At 43.5% G+C, this 19412-nt stretch overlaps 11 non-coding genes across 11 annotated transcripts; 2 read left to right on the top strand and 9 right to left on the bottom strand.

The window, feature by feature from the left end:
* Window positions 1-2664: 2664 nt before the first annotated feature.
* On the bottom strand, window positions 2665-2736 carry trnad-guc (transfer RNA aspartic acid (anticodon GUC)). Its single transcript has one exon. It is a non-coding gene; the product is annotated as a tRNA-Asp (tRNA).
* Window positions 2737-3647: 911 nt separating this feature from the next.
* Window positions 3648-3719, bottom strand: trnad-auc (transfer RNA aspartic acid (anticodon AUC)). The gene has a single exon. It is a non-coding gene; the product is annotated as a tRNA-Asp (tRNA).
* A 3815-nt stretch (window positions 3720-7534) lies between these two features.
* trnaf-gaa (transfer RNA phenylalanine (anticodon GAA)) lies at window positions 7535-7607 on the bottom strand. Its single transcript has one exon. It is a non-coding gene; the product is annotated as a tRNA-Phe (tRNA).
* An 842-nt stretch (window positions 7608-8449) lies between these two features.
* trnal-caa (transfer RNA leucine (anticodon CAA)) lies at window positions 8450-8522 on the bottom strand. Its single transcript has one exon. It is a non-coding gene; the product is annotated as a tRNA-Leu (tRNA).
* Window positions 8523-8636: 114 nt separating this feature from the next.
* On the bottom strand, window positions 8637-8709 carry trnaf-gaa (transfer RNA phenylalanine (anticodon GAA)). Its single transcript has one exon. It is a non-coding gene; the product is annotated as a tRNA-Phe (tRNA).
* Window positions 8710-11558: 2849 nt separating this feature from the next.
* Window positions 11559-11631, bottom strand: trnal-uaa (transfer RNA leucine (anticodon UAA)). The gene has a single exon. It is a non-coding gene; the product is annotated as a tRNA-Leu (tRNA).
* A 661-nt stretch (window positions 11632-12292) lies between these two features.
* Window positions 12293-12363, bottom strand: trnal-uaa (transfer RNA leucine (anticodon UAA)). The gene has a single exon. It is a non-coding gene; the product is annotated as a tRNA-Leu (tRNA).
* Window positions 12364-13020: 657 nt separating this feature from the next.
* Window positions 13021-13093, bottom strand: trnal-uaa (transfer RNA leucine (anticodon UAA)). Its single transcript has one exon. It is a non-coding gene; the product is annotated as a tRNA-Leu (tRNA).
* Window positions 13094-15109: 2016 nt separating this feature from the next.
* On the top strand, window positions 15110-15181 carry trnaw-cca (transfer RNA tryptophan (anticodon CCA)). Its single transcript has one exon. It is a non-coding gene; the product is annotated as a tRNA-Trp (tRNA).
* A 659-nt stretch (window positions 15182-15840) lies between these two features.
* On the top strand, window positions 15841-15912 carry trnac-gca (transfer RNA cysteine (anticodon GCA)). The gene has a single exon. It is a non-coding gene; the product is annotated as a tRNA-Cys (tRNA).
* A 2840-nt stretch (window positions 15913-18752) lies between these two features.
* On the bottom strand, window positions 18753-18825 carry trnav-uac (transfer RNA valine (anticodon UAC)). The gene has a single exon. It is a non-coding gene; the product is annotated as a tRNA-Val (tRNA).
* Between the last annotated feature and the right edge of the window lie 587 nt (window positions 18826-19412).

The following is a 19412-nucleotide window of genomic DNA, read 5'->3' as shown; positions in this document are numbered from 1 at the left end:
TTTTTTGTTTATTTTATTTTCCAAGCCAATCAGAGCGCATTATAAGGATGAAAGAGCCGCATGAGGCTCCGGAGCCGCGGGGTGCCGACTGCTGTTCTCGAGGGTATGATTCTTTCTTCAGGTGCGAGAGGTCCCGGGTTCAACTCCCGGACGAACCCTGCTAAGCTGTCCGTGTGGTCAGTATGCTGTAATGTTTTACCTGCTCTCTTCTCAAGGTGGCCTGTGTGAAACTCAAGGGTTCATTCTTGTTTAGGGTGGCAGCCAAGTGATCATTGAGTTATGTGGTAATGTACTTCATTGTTGTTGATGAGTTTGAAGTCATTTGCCTTCTGTGTTTGCTTGTTGTTCTGGGGAACATTTCTCGAGGGGAGCAGGAGTGAAAGAGATCCAGGGTGTGAAATTCACAACAAGCTCTCTTTGGAAATGTCAACAGCCAGGAATCCTTTGCCGTCGGCCACAGTGGCCAGTATGACAAGTGATCATCTTTTTCATTTCTGTGGGAATTGTTCTTTCGGCATGTTTCTCGATTACCTGTGACTTGAGAAGTCCAGTTTTCAAGTCCCAGAAAACCCTTTTGCCCAAATTTCCATTCGCTGACAAGGGTTCTGTCAGCTTCACCTTTTTGCAGTGAGAAACAAGGGGATTTGAAACCCGGAACCTCTCGCACCCTAAGCGAGAAATCATACCCCTAGACCAATGAGCACAAAAGTTAATACTTGACACTCATTTTTGAAGCATTCTACAAGACCAGGAAATAGTAACACGAGCACATTCAAACCATTTTCTTGAACGAATAGCCATGGAATTCTCAACACTGTTGCTCTCTTGGGTTTCACGACCACTTGATAGCGCCATGAAGCAAATAAATCAGCATGAAGCTTTGAACCATGTGGAAATTAATATTGCTGCAAGGCTTCATTTGGCAATCATGACAAGTCAGACATGTTATCCATTGCACTATTAGCCTCACGATGGCTTCATGCCCTACCCAAGCCCATGATAAGGATTGTCACTGTCCCATGAAAATTTAACCCCGAAGGACTATAAAAGTTAAGTCCAGGGACTTGTTCCTGCTGTGATTCAGAGTTGAACCAGGGTTGCTACAACTACAACACAGTATACTAAGCACTATATCACGCAGGTGCGGGATGAACGTGCAAACTCCACACAAACGGGGATGGGATTGAACCCATATTCTCAGAACTGTGAGTCCAACACTCGACAGCCGCACCACTGGAAAGTCCTTGCACGCACCCAGTTTTGAAAAAAGTACCAGACACACATCAGCAGTATTAATCAATGGAAATGTCCACTCTCCTTAAGATTTACAACATGAGCAAAAAAAAAATAATAATAATAATAATAATAATAGAGCTCCTTGACAAGCAAGGGGGAAAAAAAAGCTCATTTCCACCCAGTGTTCGAACGGGACCTTATGCGTGTGAGGAAAACATGAAACCACTACACTATGGAAACCACTGCACTGTTGAAAGATGAGAAACATGAAATTCTATTTCAGAGAAATAACAAATTTAGGTTACACAAAAAGATGAAATCAAACAAACACTGGATTGGGATTAATGTGACTTGAGACACAAAAACAACAAAATCTTGTGGGGCAAACAGTTTCCTGGACGCTCAGTTTGCTTTGTCTTTCAATTGGTTTCCTGGTCCTCTTGCACTCAGAAAGTCTGACTGCAGATCTCACCTCTCAGCACCCCACCTCACATGTCAAGTCCCATCCTCCAGACCACCCCACCCACCGCCGGGCAGGAGAGAGGAAAGAAGAAAGGCAAATATGTTGAGCAGTTTCAGTATGAAGGGAAAGAAAGTTGAATATTTTTAAAATAATCTTCAATTTCCGGTTTCACCATTAAATCCATTTGTGTACAGCACTGGACACTTCATTTACAATTTTCATTTCCGGTTGAAGTGTTTCAATCTATTATTTATAAATCAGTGAATATTTAAATATGATGATGATGATGATGACTTCACTCGATCTACCATTGATGTTTTCATGGCATGGAAGGAAACCGGATTGGCCAGAGAAAAAATTCGCTCACAGAACATGCCAACTCTTTTTCGTCTGTGGTTCTCAGCCAGTCACCCCATGAGAACATACAGTTGGCTTCCGTTGTCCAGGATCAAGATCCTAAGGGTCTCCTCTTTAGTATAGTGGACAGTATCTACACCTGTCATGTGGAAGAGTCGGGTTCGATTCCCCAATGGATATTAAATAATGCTGCCTTGTTGCTTTTCGTGGGGCTTTTCTTTGTGGAAAGCAAGTTGAGCAACTTTGTTTCCAAGCAGGAACGTCACACGGATTAAGTGAATATAACGACTCCTCCTACTTTGAACCTCGGTCCCAAGAACTGTGATGCCAACAGTCCAACAAGTTTCACCATCATGCTGTCCGAGAATGTTCAGTGTTTCACGATTTGTTTTGCACACCTGCCCGCTTCGAACTGCACCTGAACCCATCGGCAATGCGAGCTAACAAGGTGGTTTGGTGGTTCTGCCGACAGACATCACACGAGCAACAGTTACAGTCTACAGTAGTTGTGATATTTGTCACAGATGCTCGAGGTCCTGTATGGAAACAAAGCTGCTCTGCTTGCTTTCATAAGAGCCGCATGAAAAGCTGAAATTAACTTTCTTTAACTCCCCGTCAGGGAATCGAACCCCGGTCTTCCGCGTGACAGGCGGATATACTGTCCACTATACTAACGAGGAGACTCTTATGCTCAGTTCCTGGTAAGAGAAGCTTTTCTAATACATGAAAATATCCTAGCTGATTACATAAGACAGCCCCTTCTCAGCTGGTCACTGACGGTGTAGTGGTGCACACACCAACCTTTCCTGTAAGTGGTGTGGGCTTTATTCCTGCTCAGTGGTGGTGTTGCAATGTTCCCTGCAACTCTCTGGCAACCAATCTGCCTTTTGCCCAATTTTAGCTGGGGCAGGCTCCAGCAGTCCTGTGACTGTTGTGAGGATAAGCAGTTGGGTTTGATGGTCCTCTCGAGTGGGTGGCTATTGCTGATTATATTTCTGCCGCAGAGGTTCATGTGTAAAACCCATGTTGGCGGAGGGACGATCGGGCTTAACTAAATCTTGCTGAATTGGGACCGAATGTTGTGAATCCTCAACGTGGGACACCGCTGATATGTTATTGACTTATGAAAATATATACAACATTAAGGTGGAGCGTCTTTGGAGCAGCAGAAAGCAGGCAGTGGGAAAGACTGTGAGGACTCCATCGAGTAATAGTTAAATCATTTCCATCTATTGTGGTCTTGTAATTTGAAGCCAGGGAATACCAAGAACCTCAGGGGAAGGAGTGACAAACAGTGATATGGTTTCACAGTGATTGGCGGAGATGAAGAGTGGGATCGGCAGTGTTTGATGGGTGACAGAGGAGATAACTGTGAACCTTTGCGGGATGGTAGTAGACGGAGGCACACAGTGACGCATGTGGCGCGTTGGTCTCGAGGTATTATTCTCGCTTTGGCGAGCAACAATTTCACCTGTGTAGAACTGGAGTTGTTATATACGCTTGATGCACGTGAGGTCCTTGTTTGAAAACAAACCTGCTCGGTTTGTTTTTCGCGAAGACGAGCCCCACAAAAAACAAAGTATAACACCATCTCCCCGTCAGGGAATCGAACCCCGGTCTTCCGCGTGATAGGCGGAGATACTGTCCACTATACTAACGAGGAGACTCCTGTACTGTTTTCCCAGGAAGAAGTGGTCTTCGGCTGAGTTTTTTTTGTTTTTTTTTGTCGTCAAGGAACTGTTGTACATGAGGTGCTTGTCATATTCGACATGTTGACTCGAATGCCACCATAATAAAATATTGTTTGAAAATATTCTGTGCGCGCAACTGTTTCCAAAGTTGTGGTAATCAGAAAAATGAATGTGGTAGAAAACTGTGGTAGGTCACAATATTCTTGTGGAACTTGTGAGAGGTCCACTGGGTCGACAGCAGGTGGAGCGTCTTTGGAGGCTCTCACAGCAGAAACCAGGCAGTGGCAGCGACAGCGAGGACTCCATCTCGTGATAGTTCAATGGGTTCAGTCTACTGTGGTCTTGTAATTTGAAGCCAGGGAATACCAAGAACCACAGGCATCTCAGAGGAAGGGTTGACAAAGAGGGATATGGTTTCAGGGTGAGTGCCGGAGATGAGGAGTGTGATAGGCACCGTTTGGTGGATGGCAGGTGACCCAACCATGCAGGGCTGCGAAACTTTACGGCAGTGGTGATGCATGTTGCTTGTTGGTCTGGAGGTATAGTTATTGCTTTGGGTGTGAAAGGTCCTCGGTTCAACTCCTGGAGCAACACAGCTATTCCATCTGTAGTGCCAGATTATGAATTCTGCTTACAAGTGGTTCAAGGTGGCCCTTGTAGCAAGCAAAGGGCTCATTGAACATTTCTTTGTTGGTTGAAGGCAAACGATTCTTGTTTTGGGTGCCAGCCAAATGATTAATGAGACATGTGATTATCTCCTTCATTTAAAACACCCTTGTTGCCCTTGTGACAAGGAATGAAGTCATGTGCTCTTCTTTGTAGGTTCTTTGTACTTTGGTTATCCTTCTCAAGGAGAGCAGGACTCAAAGGGGTCCCGGGAATGAAATATCCGATAAGATCTCTGGAAATTTCAACAGCCAGTATGACAAGTGCTCATGTTTTTCATTTCTGTGCGCCTTGTTCTTGCAGTATGCTTCTTCATTAATTTTGGCTGTGAGAAGTGCAGTTTTCAAGTTCTAGAAAAAAATTTGGGGGTCTCGTTACGATGTCGCAGTTCGAGGGGCATGTGAGACCCTGAAGAAACAAAAATGAGAGAGCACTTTGTTAGGTTTATCACCTAACTTGCTGGAATAATTGCACAAATAACAGACAAGAAGTCGTCTTTCTTCTGATCAGGAGGACGTGAGAGACAGGCCAGTTACAGACTCCAAACACGTTCTGAACCAGCCTCTCACGTACTCTTTTTTTTTAATTAGAAACCACACAAGGTCAAAAGGAGGGGTGAGCAGATGAAATGAACAAAGGTACAGTTTTGGTGATGATGTAGCACATTCTTTGGTTATGATGGAGTTTTCCTTGGCCACTTCTAGGAAGATACTGTTGCATCTGTGTGTAGGAGCTGGCTTTGTTGCAAGTCCATAATAAATATATTGACGAATACTCGAACACACTTGTATTTTGTTCATATCGTAACACAAGCACATTTGCACCATTTCCTGGTCCTCTTGCACTCAAGAGAGTCTGGCTGCAGATCTCACCTCTCAGCCCCCCCACCTCACATCTCAAATCCCATCCTGCAGACTACAAGCGCCACCGTCAAGCAGGGAACAAAGTAGAATAATTTGAAAATTCCGTTTCAGTGTTTCAGGAACTTAGTAGAATATTTTTAAAATAATCTTTAATTTCCAATTCAGCATTAAATCCATTTGTTTACAGCACTGGACACTTCATTCACAATTTTCATCTACAACCCTCAACGAGAGGGCAGCTATCCAATATCTCTGGCGGAACCCTACAGCCGTTGGATCAGCCAGGCACCAGTTACTGGTTTTGTCCCCTCGTAATTGGGCAACCCCCACACCTTGTACCTGAAGCCCAAACTACGTTTTCGGCCCTTTGCCAGTCTGGACATACCAGCGGCCCACCCGAGTCTTCCTGGAGAGTGCTCCCCATGCCCCTTCCAGGCACACTCTCCGAATTCCTGCCTGCGTTCACCCACAAATTTGCCCATTCCGATTGTGTTACTGCCCTGGATGTCAGGACGCGGGTCCAGTAGTCGGTGGAGCTGATCATTTTTGCGATTCTACTTGCACTCCTAGGTAACTGACCGATTCACCCGGAGGAATCATGTGTATAGGCGTTCCACCGATCCTCCAGGCTTCACAGTCATTCACCACTCCTCGCTCCATATAGAACCCGTGGCACTTCCTGGGTTGAACCTTCAACCCCGTTAAGTCGCAGAAGTGGTCCAGCATCGCCAGACTCCTCCCCATCCCCTCCTTCGAACCACTCACCAGCACAAGATCATCAGCGAAGGCTAGTGTAGCGATAGACATATCGCTCCATTGTAGCCCGGATCTGGCCTGTTTGAGCCCATGGATAAAGGGATCCATGGCCAAGTTGAAAAGCAGTGGGGACATTGGGTCACCTTGCTTCACTCCAACTTGTAGACGTATTGCCTGTGTTTGGCTGTCAACACAAGATACCCTGGTCACGCAGTCCACATATGAGTTATGGATTAACTCAACATATTCATCGACACCGCGTTCTCTCAGAGAACACAGGATATGCTCGTGAGATATGGAATCAAAAGCCTTCGCAAAATCAACGAACACAACTGCCAGCGGAGTCCCCTCAGACCTCGAGTTCCTGATGATCTCGGACAAGATCACCAGGTTATCCGCAAACCCACTCGAGTAAGCAAGGAAACCGCGTTGTCCGGGGTTCAGAGGACAGCCTCGCGATAGTCTCATCGTCATACACCTCGCAAACAGCCTCAGAACCACCGATCCTATCGTCACGGGATGCCACCCAGTTGGATCCCGCAATTCATCCGGATCCTTGGACTTCGGCAACAGCCGCATGCGGCACTCCTTGAAAGCCCGGGGAATGACTCCACGGACCAACCATGTCGTGAACAGCCGTGCCAATTGCTCACCCTGGGGGTCCCAGTGCAACAGTGCCCTTTTGCTGATCCTGTCTGCTCCCGGGGACATGCAGTTCTTCAATCTAGCCAGGTTTTCCATCACCCCCTTTGCCAGAATCAGAACATGGAACTCGCAGTTGTCGGTGGTAGCTTTCGTTCCAAACTCCCCAAGCCCCCAGAATTGCTCACGTGCCTCCCATCTCTGCCGGAAGTAGGATCAGCTCTTGCACCTCCCCCACACTCCAGAGCTTCGTTCCTTTGACCCCCTCTACCTTCTCTATCTTCCTTGCCTTCCACTCCGCCACGTGGACATGCCGCTTATGTTGGGAGACACCAACCTCGGAAGCAAATACTCATCCACAGAGCTTGCAATTGAACTCCCACCTCTGCTCACCTCCACCGTGGCCCCCTTGCAGTTAGGCTGAAGCAAAACATAACCAGATGTTTAATAAGTGCAAAAAAAGCACATACTTCTGTAGTAACTGCTGAAACCAGGGATTGAACCTCACACCTTTGGATCTTCAGTCTATCGCTCTCCCAACTGAGCTGTTTCAGCTCTGTGAGGGTCGTAACTGTTGCCTGGTTGCAATCCGTCAAAGAACCCAAACATGCCACAAAACATAACCAGATGTTTAATAAGAACAAAAAAAAAAGGACATGCTTCTGTAGTAAGTGCTGAAACCAGGGATTGAACCAGGGACCTTTGGATCTTCAGTCTATCGCTCTCCCAACTCAGCTATTTCAGGACAGTGAGGAGAGAAACTGTTGCCTGGTTGCAACTCTGTCAAAGAACCCAAACATGCCGCAAAACAAAACCAGATGTTTAATAAGTGCCAAAAAAGCACATAATTCTATACTAAATGCAGAAACCAGGGATTGAACCAGGGACCTTTAGATCTTCAGTCTAATGCTCTCCCAACTGAGCTATTTCAGCTCCATGAGGCTATGAATTGTTGCCTGTCAAAGAACCAAAACATTCCACAAAACATAACCAGATGTTTAATAAGTGCCGAAAAAAACCCCACATAATTCTGTACTAAATGCTGAAACCAGGCATTGAACCAGAGACCTTTAGATCTTCAGTCTAACGCTCTCCCAACTGAGATATTTCAGCTCCATGAGGGTAGGAACTGTTGCCTGGTTGCAACCCTGTCGAATAACCAAAACATGCCGGAAAACATAACCAGATGTTTAATAAGAGCCGAAAAGCACATAATTCTGTACTAAATGCTGAAGCCAGGGATTGAACCAGGGACCTTTAGATCTTCAGTCTAACGCTCTCCCAACTGAGCTTTTTCAGCTCCATGAGGGTGGGAACGGTTGCCTGGTTGCAACTCTGTCAAAAACCAAAACGTGCCGGAAAACATTACCAGATGTTTAATAAGAGCCAAAAAGCACATAATTCTGAACTAAACGCTGAAACCAGGGATCTTTAGATATTCAGTGTAACGCTCTCCTAACTGAGCTATTTCAGCTCCATGAGGGTAGGAACTGTTGCCTGGTTGCAACCCTGTCGAATAACCAAAACATGCCGGAAAACATAACCAGATGTTTAATAAGAGCCAAAAAGTACATAATTCTGTAATAAATGCTGAAGCCAGGGATTGAACCAAGGACCTTTAGATCTTCAGTCCAACACTCTCCCAACTGAGCTATTTCAGCTCCACGAAGGTAGGAACTGTTGCCTGGTTGCAACTCTCTCAAAAACCAAAACATGCCGCAAAACATAAGCAGATGTTTCATAAGAGCCAAAAAAGCACATAATTCTGTACTAAATGCTAAAACCAGGGAATGAACCAGGGACCTTGAGATCTTGAGTCTAACGCTCTCCCAACTGAGCTATTTCAGCTGCATGAGGGTAGGAACTGTTGCCTGGTTGCAACCCTGTCGAATAACCAAAACATGCCGGAAAACATAACCAGATGTTTACTAAGAGCCAAAAAGCACATAATTCTGTACTAAATGCTGAAGCCAGGGTTTGAACCAGGGACCTTTAGATCTTCAGTCTAACACTCTCCCAACTGAGCTATTTCAGCTCCATGAGGGTAGGAACTGTTGCCTCGTTGCAACTCTATCAAAGAACCAAAACATGCCACAAAACATAACCAGATGTTTCATAAGAGCCAAAAAGCACATAATTCTGTAATAAATGCTGAAGCCAGGGATTGAACCAGGGACCTTTAGATCTTCAGTCCAACACTCTCCCAACTGAGCTATTTCAGCTCCACGAGGTAGGAACTGTTGCCTGGTTGCAACTCTCTCAAAAACCAAAACATGCCGCAAAACATAACCAGATGTTTACTAAGAGCCAAAAAGCACATAATTCTGTACTAAATGCTGAAGCCAGGGTTTGAACCAGGGACCTTTAGATCTTCAGTCTAACGCTCTCCAACTGAGCTATTTCAGCTCCATGAGGGTAGGAACTGTTGCCTGGTTGCAACTCTATCAAAGAACCAAAACATGCCACAAAACATAACCAGATGTTTCATAAGAGCCAAAAAGCACATAATTCTGTACTAAATGCTGAAACCAGGGACCTTTAGGTCTTTTGTCTAATGCTCTCCCAACTGAGCTATTACAGCTCCATGAGGGGAGAAACTGTTGCCTGGTTGCAACTCTATCAAAGAACCAAAACATGCCGCAAAACATAACCCGATGTTTCATAAGAGCCAAAAAGCACATAATTCTGTACTAAATGCTGAAACCAGGGACCTTTAGGTCTTTTGTCTAATGCTCTCGCAACTGAGCTATTTCAGATCCATGAGGGTAGGAACTGTTGCCTGGTTGCAACTCTTTCAAAGAACCAAAACATGCCACAAAACATAACCAGATGTTTCATAAGAGCCAAAAAGCACATAATTCTGTACTAAATGCTGAAACCAGGGACCTTTAGGTCTTTTGTCTAATGCTCTCCCAACTGAGCTATTTCAGATCCATGAGGGTAGGAACTGTTGCCTGGTTGCAACTCTTTCAAAGAACCAAAACATGCCGCAAAACATAATCAGATGTTTAATAAGTGCCGAAAAAAAACCACATAATTCTGTACTAAATGCTGAAGTCTGGGATTGAACCAGGGACCTTTACATTTTCAGTCTCATGCTCTCCCAACTGAGTTATTTCAGCTCCATGAGGGGGGAAACTGTTGCCTGGTTGCAACTCAATCAAAGAACCAAAACATGCCGCAAAACATAACCAGATGTTTCATAAGAGTAAAAAAAAGCAGATAATTCTGTACTAAATGCTGAAACCAGGGATTGAACCAGGGACCTTTAGATGTTCAGTCTAACACTCTCCTAACTGAGCTATTTCAGCTCCATGAGGCTAGGAACTGTTGCCTGGTTGCAACTCTATCAAAGAACCAAAACATGCCGCAAAACATAAGCAGATGTTTCATAAGAGCCAAAAAAGCACATATTTCTGTACTAAATGCTGAAGCCAGGGATTGAACCAAGGACCTTCAGTCTAACGCTATCCCAACTGAGCTATTTCAGCTTCATAAAGGTAGGAACTGTTGCCTGGTTGTAACCCTGTCAAATAACCAAAACATGCCGCAAAACATAACCAGATGTTCATAGAGGCAAAAAAAAAAAAGCACATAATTCTGTACTACATGCTGAAACCAGGGATTGAACCAGGTACCTTTAGATCTTCAGTCTAAAGCTCTCCCAACTGAGATATTTCAGCTCCATGAGGGTTGCAACTGTTGCCTGGTTGCAACTCTGTAAAAACCAAAACATGCCGCCAAACAAAACCAGATGTTTCATAAGAGCCAAAAAAGCACATATTTCTGTACTAAATGCTGAAGTCAGGGATTGAACCAGGGAGCTTTAGATCTTCAGTGTAATGCTCTCCCAACAGAGCTATTTCAGCTCCATGATGGTGAGAACTGTTGCCTGGTTCCAACTCTATCAAAGAACCAAAACACACCGCAAAACTTAACCAGATGTTTCATAAGGGCCAAAAAAGCACATAATTCTGTACTAAATGCTGAAACCAGGGATTGAACCAGGGACCTTTAGTCTAACGCTCTCCCAACTGAGCTATTTCAGCTCCATGAGGGTAGGAACTGTTGCCTGGTTGCAACTCTGTCAAAAACCAAAACATGCCGCAAAACATAAGCAGATGTTTCATAAGAGCCAAAAAAGCACATAATTCTGTACTAAATGCTAAAACCAGGGACCTTTAGATCTTCAGTCTAACGCTCTCCCAACTGAGCTATTTCAGCTCCATGAGGGTAGGAACTGTTGCCTGGTTGCAACTCTTTCAAAGAACCAAAACATGCCGCAAAACATAACCAGATGTTTCATAAGAGGCTAAAAAGCACATAATTCTGTACTAAATGCTGAAACCAGGGATTGAACCAGGGACCTTTAGTCTAACGCTCTCGCAACTGAGCTATTTCAGCTCCATGAGGGTAGGAACTGTTGCCTGGTTGCAACTCTGTCAAAAACCAAAACATGCCGCAAAACATAAGCAGATGTTTCATAAGAGCCAAAAAAGCACATAATTCTGTACTAAATGCTAAGACCAGGGATTGAAACAGGGACCTTTAGATCTTAAGTCTAACTCTCTCCCAACTGAGCTATTTCAGCTCCATGAGGGTAGGAACTGTTGCCTGGTTGCAACTCTTCAAAGAACAAAAACATGCCGCCAAAACATAACCAGATGTTTAATAAGAGCCAAAAAGCACATAATTCTGTACTAAATGCTGAAACCAGGGATTGAACCAGGGACCTTTAGTCTAACGCTCTCCCAACTGAGCTATTTCAGCTCCATGAGGGTAGGAACTGTTGCCTGGTTGCAACTCTGTCAAAAACCAAAACATGCCGCAAAACATAAGCAGATGTTTCATAAGAGCCAAAAAAGCACATAATTCTGTACTAAATGCTAAAACCAGGGATTGAACCAGGGACCTTTAGATCTTAAGTCTAACTCTCTCCCAACTGAGCTATTTCAGCTCCATGAGGGTAGGAACTGTTGCCTGGTTGCAACTCTTTCAAAGAACCAAAACATGCCGCAAAACATAACCAGATGTTTCATAAGAGCCTTAAAAGCACATAATTCTGTACTAAATGCTGAAACCAGGGATTGAACCAGGGACCTTTAGTCTAACGCTCTCGCAACTGAGCTATTTCAGCTCCATGAGGGTAGGAACTGTTGCCTGGTTGCAACTCTGTCAAAAACCAAAACATGCCGCAAAACATAAGCAGATGTTTCATCAGAGCCAAAAAAGCACATAATTCTGTACTAAATGCTAAGACCGGGGATTGAACCAGGGACCTTTAGATGTTAAGTGTAACTCTCTCCCAACTGAGCTATTTCAGCTCCATGAGGGTAGGAACTGTTGCCTGGTTGCAACTCTTTCAAAGAACCAAAACATGCCGCAAAACATAACCAGATGTTTCATAAGAGCCTTAAAAGCACATAATTCTGTACTAAATGCTGAAACCAGGGATTGAACCAGGGACCTTTAGTCTAACGCTCTCCAACTGAGCTATTTCAGCTCCATGAGGGTAGGAACTGTTGCCTGGTTGCAACTCTGTCAAAACCACAAAACATGCCGCAAAACATAAGCAGATGTTTCATAAGAGCCAAAAAAGCACATAATTCTGTACTAAATGCTAAAACCAGGGATTGAACCAGGGACCTTTAGATCTTAAGTCTAACTCTCCCAACTGAGCTATTTCAGCTCCATGAGGGTAGGAACTGTTGCCTGGTTGCAACTCTTTCAAAGAACCAAAACTGCCGCAAAACATAACCAGATGTTTCATAAGAGGCTTAAAAGCACATAATTCTGTACTAAATGCTGAAACCAGGGATTGAACCAGGGACCTTTAGTCTAACGCTCTCGACTGAGCTATTCAGCTCCATGAGGGTAGGAACTGTTGCCTGGTTGCAACTCTGTCAAAAACCAAAACACATGCCGCAAAACATAAGCAGATGTTTCATAAGAGCCAAAAAAGCACATAATTCTGTACTAAATGCTGAAGACCAGGGATTGAAATAGGGACCTTTAGATCTTAAGTCTAACTCTCTCCCAACTGAGCTATTTCAGCTCCATGAGGGTAGGAACTGTTGCCTGGTTGCAACTCTTTCAAAGAACCAAAACATGCCGCAAAACATAACAAGTTTTCATAAGAGCCTTAAAAGCACTAATTCTGTACTAAATGCTGAAACCAGGGATTGAACCAGGGACCTTTAGTCTAACGCTCTCCCAACTGAGCTATTTCAGCTCCATGAGGGTAGGAACTGTTGCCTGGTTGCAACTCTGTCAAAAACCAAAACATGCCGCAAAACATAAGCAGATGTTTCATAAGAGCCAAAAAAGCACATAATTCTGTACTAAATGCTAAAACCAGGGATTGAACCAGGGACCTTTAGATCTTAAGTCTAACTATCTCCCAACTGAGCTATTTCAGCTCCATGAGGGCAGGAACTGTTGCCTGGTTGCAACTCTTTCAAAGAACCAAAACATGCCGCAAAACATAACCAGATGTTTCATAAGAGCCTTAAAAGCACATAATTCTGTACTAAATGCTGAAACCAGGGATTGAACCAGGGACCTTTAGTCTAACGCTGTCCCAACTGAGCTTTTTCAGCTCCATGAGGGTAGGAACTGTTGCCTGGTTGCAACTCTGTCAAAAACCAAAACATGCCGCAAAACATAAGCAGATGTTTCATAAGAGCCAAAAAAAGCACATAATTCTGTACTAAATGCTGAAACTAGGGATTGAACAAGGGACCTTTCGATCTTCAGTCTAACGCTCCCCCAACTGAGATATTTCAGCTCCATGAGGGTTGGAACTGTTGCCTGGTTGCAACTCTGTCAAAAACCAAAACATGCCGCAAAACATAACCAGATGTTTCATAAGAGCAAAAAAAAAAGCACATAATTCTGAACTAAATGCTGAAACCAGGGACCTTTAGATCTTCAGTCTAACGCTCTCCCAACTGACATATTTCAGCTCCATGAGGGTAGGAACTGTTGCCTGGTTGCAACTCTGTCAAAAACCAAAACATGCCGGAAAACATAACCAGATGTTTAACAAGAGCCAAAAAGCACATAATTCTGTACTAAATGCTGAAAGCAGGGAATGAACCAGGGACCTTTCAATCTTCAGTCTAACGCTCTGCCAGCTGAGCTAATACCCTTACCCTTACAAGGGTCGCGGGGAGTGCTGTAGCCTATCACAGCTGTCAACATAACCTGGTTGCCAGTCAATCCCAGGGCACATTGAAACTAACAGACACACTCACAATCACACCGAGGAGCAATTTAGAGTGTCCAATTAATATGACATGTTTTTGGAATATGGGAGGAAACCGGAGTCCCCGGAGAAAATCCACGCAGGCAGGGAGAGAACATGCAAAGTACACACAGGCGGGTCCGGGATTGAACACGGGACCTCAGAACTGTGAGGCCAATGTTTAACCAACTGATCCACCATTCCAGCAATCTTAATAAATAACAAATAAATAAGCAATAAATAAAGTATGACTCAATTTGCTTGTACAGGAAATGAAATCCATTTCCCCCATCAAAAGAAATGAATGTCTTTCGACCATTGAGAATCTTTTATTAACAAAATGCTCTCAACTTCAAGCAAATGTGGCCCGAGGCAAATGGCCAAAGTGAAAAACTGCAAAGCTGAGGGACTCTGGAGGATCACGAGCAGCTCCAATATCAGATCGTGATGACATGATGTCACACTCTCCTCACTGATGACGACATGATAAAAAGTCCAAACGTGATATAACATGTCACACTAACTTCAAATTTTCTCTGTGAGGGAAAAGTTTTAAAAAATAGCAAATGAAATGAGAAGACTTCCTGAAGAGAAACCTTTTCCCTGCTCAGTTTGTGGTTCGATTCTCTCCTCCAGGTAGTTGTGATAAACACAACACGGGGTGTGTGGCCCACACACAATCACATACAGTGTAGACTTGTATCACATATAGTTTTCTAGTATTTGTTTGTGCATCATTCTGTGTTGTGTATTGCTTTGTTTTGTTTTTTTTAATAAGGCTGGATTGTCAAATTGTCCCTTATCATCTTGTCGCAATCGTGCCTTGTATCGACTCTAGATCGTCTTTTAATCAATTTGTATGGTCTTATACCGTCAGATTTGCTTGGTTGAAGGCAGGGAGCGTGGTGGCGACGTCAGACACTCATCCACAAAGCCAAATCTCCATGAAGCACAGAGATGCAGAACCTCCAAAGTTTTGTTCAGAAAATGCATGAATCAAGTTTTGAGCATCTCATTTGCAAAAAAAAACTCCCCTCAAAAATAGAGAAAAATTGCTCACTGACTTGTAAGACAAATTCTGTGCAAACTTTTTTGACACTGATTCACCGGTCGGGCATGTCAGTGACTTGTATTGCCAATTATATACCCGACTGTTGAGCTTACACCTCTACAGACTACTCTTGTAAATGGCTCTGTGGTGCAACGGAAGCACATCTGACTCCAGATCAGAAGGTTATGTGTTCAAGTCACATCAGGGTCATTTCTTTGGCATTCTGATGGATATCAAAGGTTCTCCTTTCAATTCACATCCCATTCCACTAGAAAAAACATTACATGGGTTTGGAGCTGACTCCTCGAGCATTTATATGACTTCTGCTTTTGTCAGGAATGTTTCATTTGTCACTGAGGTGTAAACTTGAAGTTATTGGGTGAAAATCCAAATGTCCACTTCTTCCAAGTTGTCGTCATTCAAAATTTCACGTTGATGTTGATGTTTGTATTCATGAAGCAAATGCTGAAAATAGCTGAGAAGCGTTACCATTGCTCAGTCTTCACCACTTTGAGTGTGTTTACCATGGTCACAACTGACGTAATTTTCACTTTCACCAATATTCGTCTGTAACGGAAACGACCGCATCGTGAAAGAAGAAACTTGAGGGTCCGACTTGCACCACAGAAGTGACTTTTCAATAGCTTAGTCCAGGGACCAAGAACAATGGAAGGGTCCTAAAGCAGATCGACAAGAGACGTGAGTGTCAGAAGTAAAACTCACAATCAGGAATTAAACTAAAATGATCTAGTGCAGAGGGTAGGCACAAATCCTTTGATCCTAACAGATCTCAATCATACACAATTCACAACTGGAACGAATGATGAAGATTGAATTGTCTACAGAACTAAGAGGTTGCAGGAAGATGTGGGGGTATAGCTCAGTGGTAGAGCATTTGACTGCAGATCAAGAGGTCTCCAGTTCAGCTCTGGATGCCCCCTTCCTGCTGTTTTGTTCAGAGACTGCATGAATTTTTGGTTTTGATCATCTCATGAGCCAAAAAAAAAAGCCTCCCCTCAAGATGGTTGAAAATTCCCCCACTCGTGACTTGAATGACAAATACAGTGCAACCTTTTTTGACACTGAATCACTGGTCAGAGACTTGTCTTGATTGCCAATTATATCCCCTACTATTGAGTTTATGTAATGGTGATCATCGTGTGCTCTAATAGGAACACGGTGTGGAAGCGCAGTTTTATTTTGAAAGGCAGCACTTTCTCTGTCATTATTCTTTTTTGTTCTTTTCAACGTCATTGTGTGTGTAAAAATGTTTATTGTAGGGGAAAATGCCTTTGAATTGTTGGAAGATCTGAGGAACACAGAGAAAGTAGGCTGCGTGCTTTATTTTGAAGCCACATTTATCATGTGGCGGAAGAAATACTTCCTCTTGTTTGTGAGATTCCTGGTGGAAGATACACATTGTTCTCTTCATGTTTTCATTGTTTTGTTGTAGAATGTGAATATAAATTAGTTGAAAACGTTTGCAAAGCGGGTGTCGTCACAGAGGCACGGTGTTGAATGTGTTTCATTAATTTCAAACATAAACTTGCTCGCTGGAGAAGTAGAGACGTCGAGGTCCGTGTGCATCATTTGTAGGTGGCCATGTGTTTTGTGCAGTGTGAATGAGTGTCAGCAGAAGGCGCGTGTTGACCGTGTTCTTGATGTTTGCAGAGTTTGAGAGTAATTCCCAAGAGAAATCTATGAACATCCATGAATGTGTCTCCTTTATAAAACAGCTATGCCAGTTTATGCAAGTTTTTTCCTATTCTTTTCATCTGTTGCAATGTAAATCAGATGTTATTGTTTTTTGTGATATATTCTTGTTGTTTGTGAGACTGCTGAGTGGAAGAGTTTGAGAGTAATTGTGAAGAGATATCTGTGAACATCTGTGAATCTGTCTCTTTTATAATACAGAGAGAAGATTAACCAGGTTGAGACCAGCTAACGTGCGTGTCGTCTCATTAATCATCCAAAAAAATGCACAACGCAGAACTACTACAGAGGCAATGGGAGAACATGAAATCTCTCCACAGGGAATGAAACTTGCACCTCAGAACCGTGAGGCAAATGATTTATAGTTGCGATACCGTGCTGCCCATCAGCTCTCCTTTGGCTTGTTGGTCTTGTGCAATGTTTCTCAATTGTTTCCTGTTACAAGATCCCCAGAAAAAAGAAAAAAAAATCAGAGCCCGCCAGAGTACACCTCAATGTAACATTGTATATAAAACATAATAATGTAATCCTAATCAAACATTAAGGAAGCAACAAATGAATGAAATGTTGCTCAATTTACAATAAATAATACTGCCAGAGGGCAAACATGCAGTAAAGGGCAGGTGCGTTTACACAATTAAATGAAAACCAGATGAGTCTGAAAGTCATTGTTAGTGTAATGGTACACGCACACACACCTGACTCTGGTGTGGGCAGCAAAGGTTTGATTCCTGCTCAATGATGGTGCCAATTATGTCCCCTGTGACTGACTGGCAATCAGCTCATCGTGTGCGCTGTCTTTTGTGTGGTGTTAGCTGGGATGGGCTCCAGCACTCCTGTGACCGTTGTGGGGATAAGTGGCTAAGAAAATGGATGGATCATTCATACACATAATCGGGAATGCAAAACCGGAGCTACTTTTGTTTTCACACGTGCACACTTTTTCACCCCATGACTACAACGATTATGAATAATAAACCCACAGTGCATTGCACATTTCACATGCCAGTAAAGTGTATCCCTTTCCCGGCCAACAGAAGCCGATATTCTCCTCGGGGGACCAGCGGTTCAGAACCACAGACGAAAAAGAGTTCGCTTGATCTCTGCGTGGGGTTTGTCCGACCATTTTGGTTTCCTTCCATGCCATGAAAACATCAATGGTAGATTATTTTAGTAGTATTTTTTTTTCTTCATTAAGATTAAGAGTTATCATCATCATCTACCTTTTTTCCCTTTTTTAGTAGTTAATTAATTAAACGCTTCAACCGGGAATGAAAGGAGAGTGTAAATGAAGTGCGCAGTGCTCTACCTGATTGGCTTTAATGCTGAAACCGGAAATTTAAGATTATTTTAAAAATATTCAACTAAGTTCCTGAAACGCTGGAACAGAAATGGACACAATTTTCAAATGATCCTACTTTGCCTGACGATGGCAGTTGGGGGTCGGGAGGATGGGACTTGAGAGGTGAGGTGGGGGGACTGAGAGGTGAGGTCTGCAGCCAGACTCTCTCAAGTGCACGAGGACCAGGAAACCGAGAAAAAGGAAAGGAAAAGCAAACTGAGCGTCCAGGCAGCTGACTGCCACTAAGATTTTGTTGTTTTTGTGTCTCAACACTAATTCCTCTTGAGTGTTGTTTTGATTTCTGTTTTTCGTCTGAACTTAAATTTCCAAGGAAAGTCAGACCTCAAAACTTGTTTCTTCTGAATGAGAATGAAATTATTTTTTTTCTGAAAAAGTGTCACGTATTTTTTTTTGCAGTCAAACAACATAGTAGTTTCCAGTACAGGAGTTCTCATTTGTCCTCTGCTTCCTTCCTTCCTGCCTTGTTTACTTCCTTCTTTTTCTCCTTCATTCATTCATTGCTTTCTCCAATCATTGTTTTCTTTGTTCCAATGTTTTTTCCTTCTTACCTTTTTCACATGATTTTATCCTTGTTTTTCTTCCTCAATTCATTCTTTGCTTCCTTCCCACCTTGTTTCCTTCCTTCCTCATTTTTTTTGTGTGTTCCCTCCTTCTTTTCTTCCTTCTGACAACAGCTCTCTTACAAGCAAACAACGAAACACTACCTGTTTCCACCCGGTCTCGAACCGGGGACCTTTTGCGTGTAAGGCAAACGTGATAACCACTACACTATGGAAACAACTGCACTGGGCATCTTGTAGACCTTGATCACCATCAGGGCTGCAACTCAGGAGAATCATATATCCATCTACTCAGTTCGCATGTTCTCCCCGTGCTTGCGTGGCTTTTTTGCCGCATCCCACTCTAAATTGGCCCAAGGTGTAATTGTGAGTGTGGCTGTTTGTCTCAATATCCCCTGTGATTGGCTGGCAACCAGTTCGGGGTGTACCCTGCCTCCTGCCTGTTGACAGCTGGAATCGACTCCAGCACTCCCCGTGACCCTCGTGAGGATAAGCGGCAAAGAAAATGGATAGATGAATGGTTGGAGAAAAGAGAGTCATCACCAACACATCCAGGAGGCACAAGTCATCAGGTCTTCATGAGGAAATAGAAGACTCATCTTTATTTTCATGAACCTGCAAGCATATACACAACATTTGTTGTCTGCATTTTACTCATCACAGTGAACACACATTCGTTAGTGGAACACACTGAAACAACCGTGGAGCAATTCAGGGTAACTGTGTCTTGCTCATGGACACAACAGCAGTGAGTTTGGGTGGGGTCTTGAACCTACTTGGTTGGTTTCCCCATGGTGGCAGTCCA

This window comes from Syngnathoides biaculeatus, unplaced genomic scaffold, assembly GCF_019802595.1.
Source record: "Syngnathoides biaculeatus isolate LvHL_M unplaced genomic scaffold, ASM1980259v1 ctg181_pilon_pilon, whole genome shotgun sequence".
Lineage (NCBI taxonomy): Eukaryota > Metazoa > Chordata > Actinopteri > Syngnathiformes > Syngnathidae > Syngnathoides > Syngnathoides biaculeatus.
This window is presented reverse-complemented; position numbering and strand designations above follow the sequence as displayed.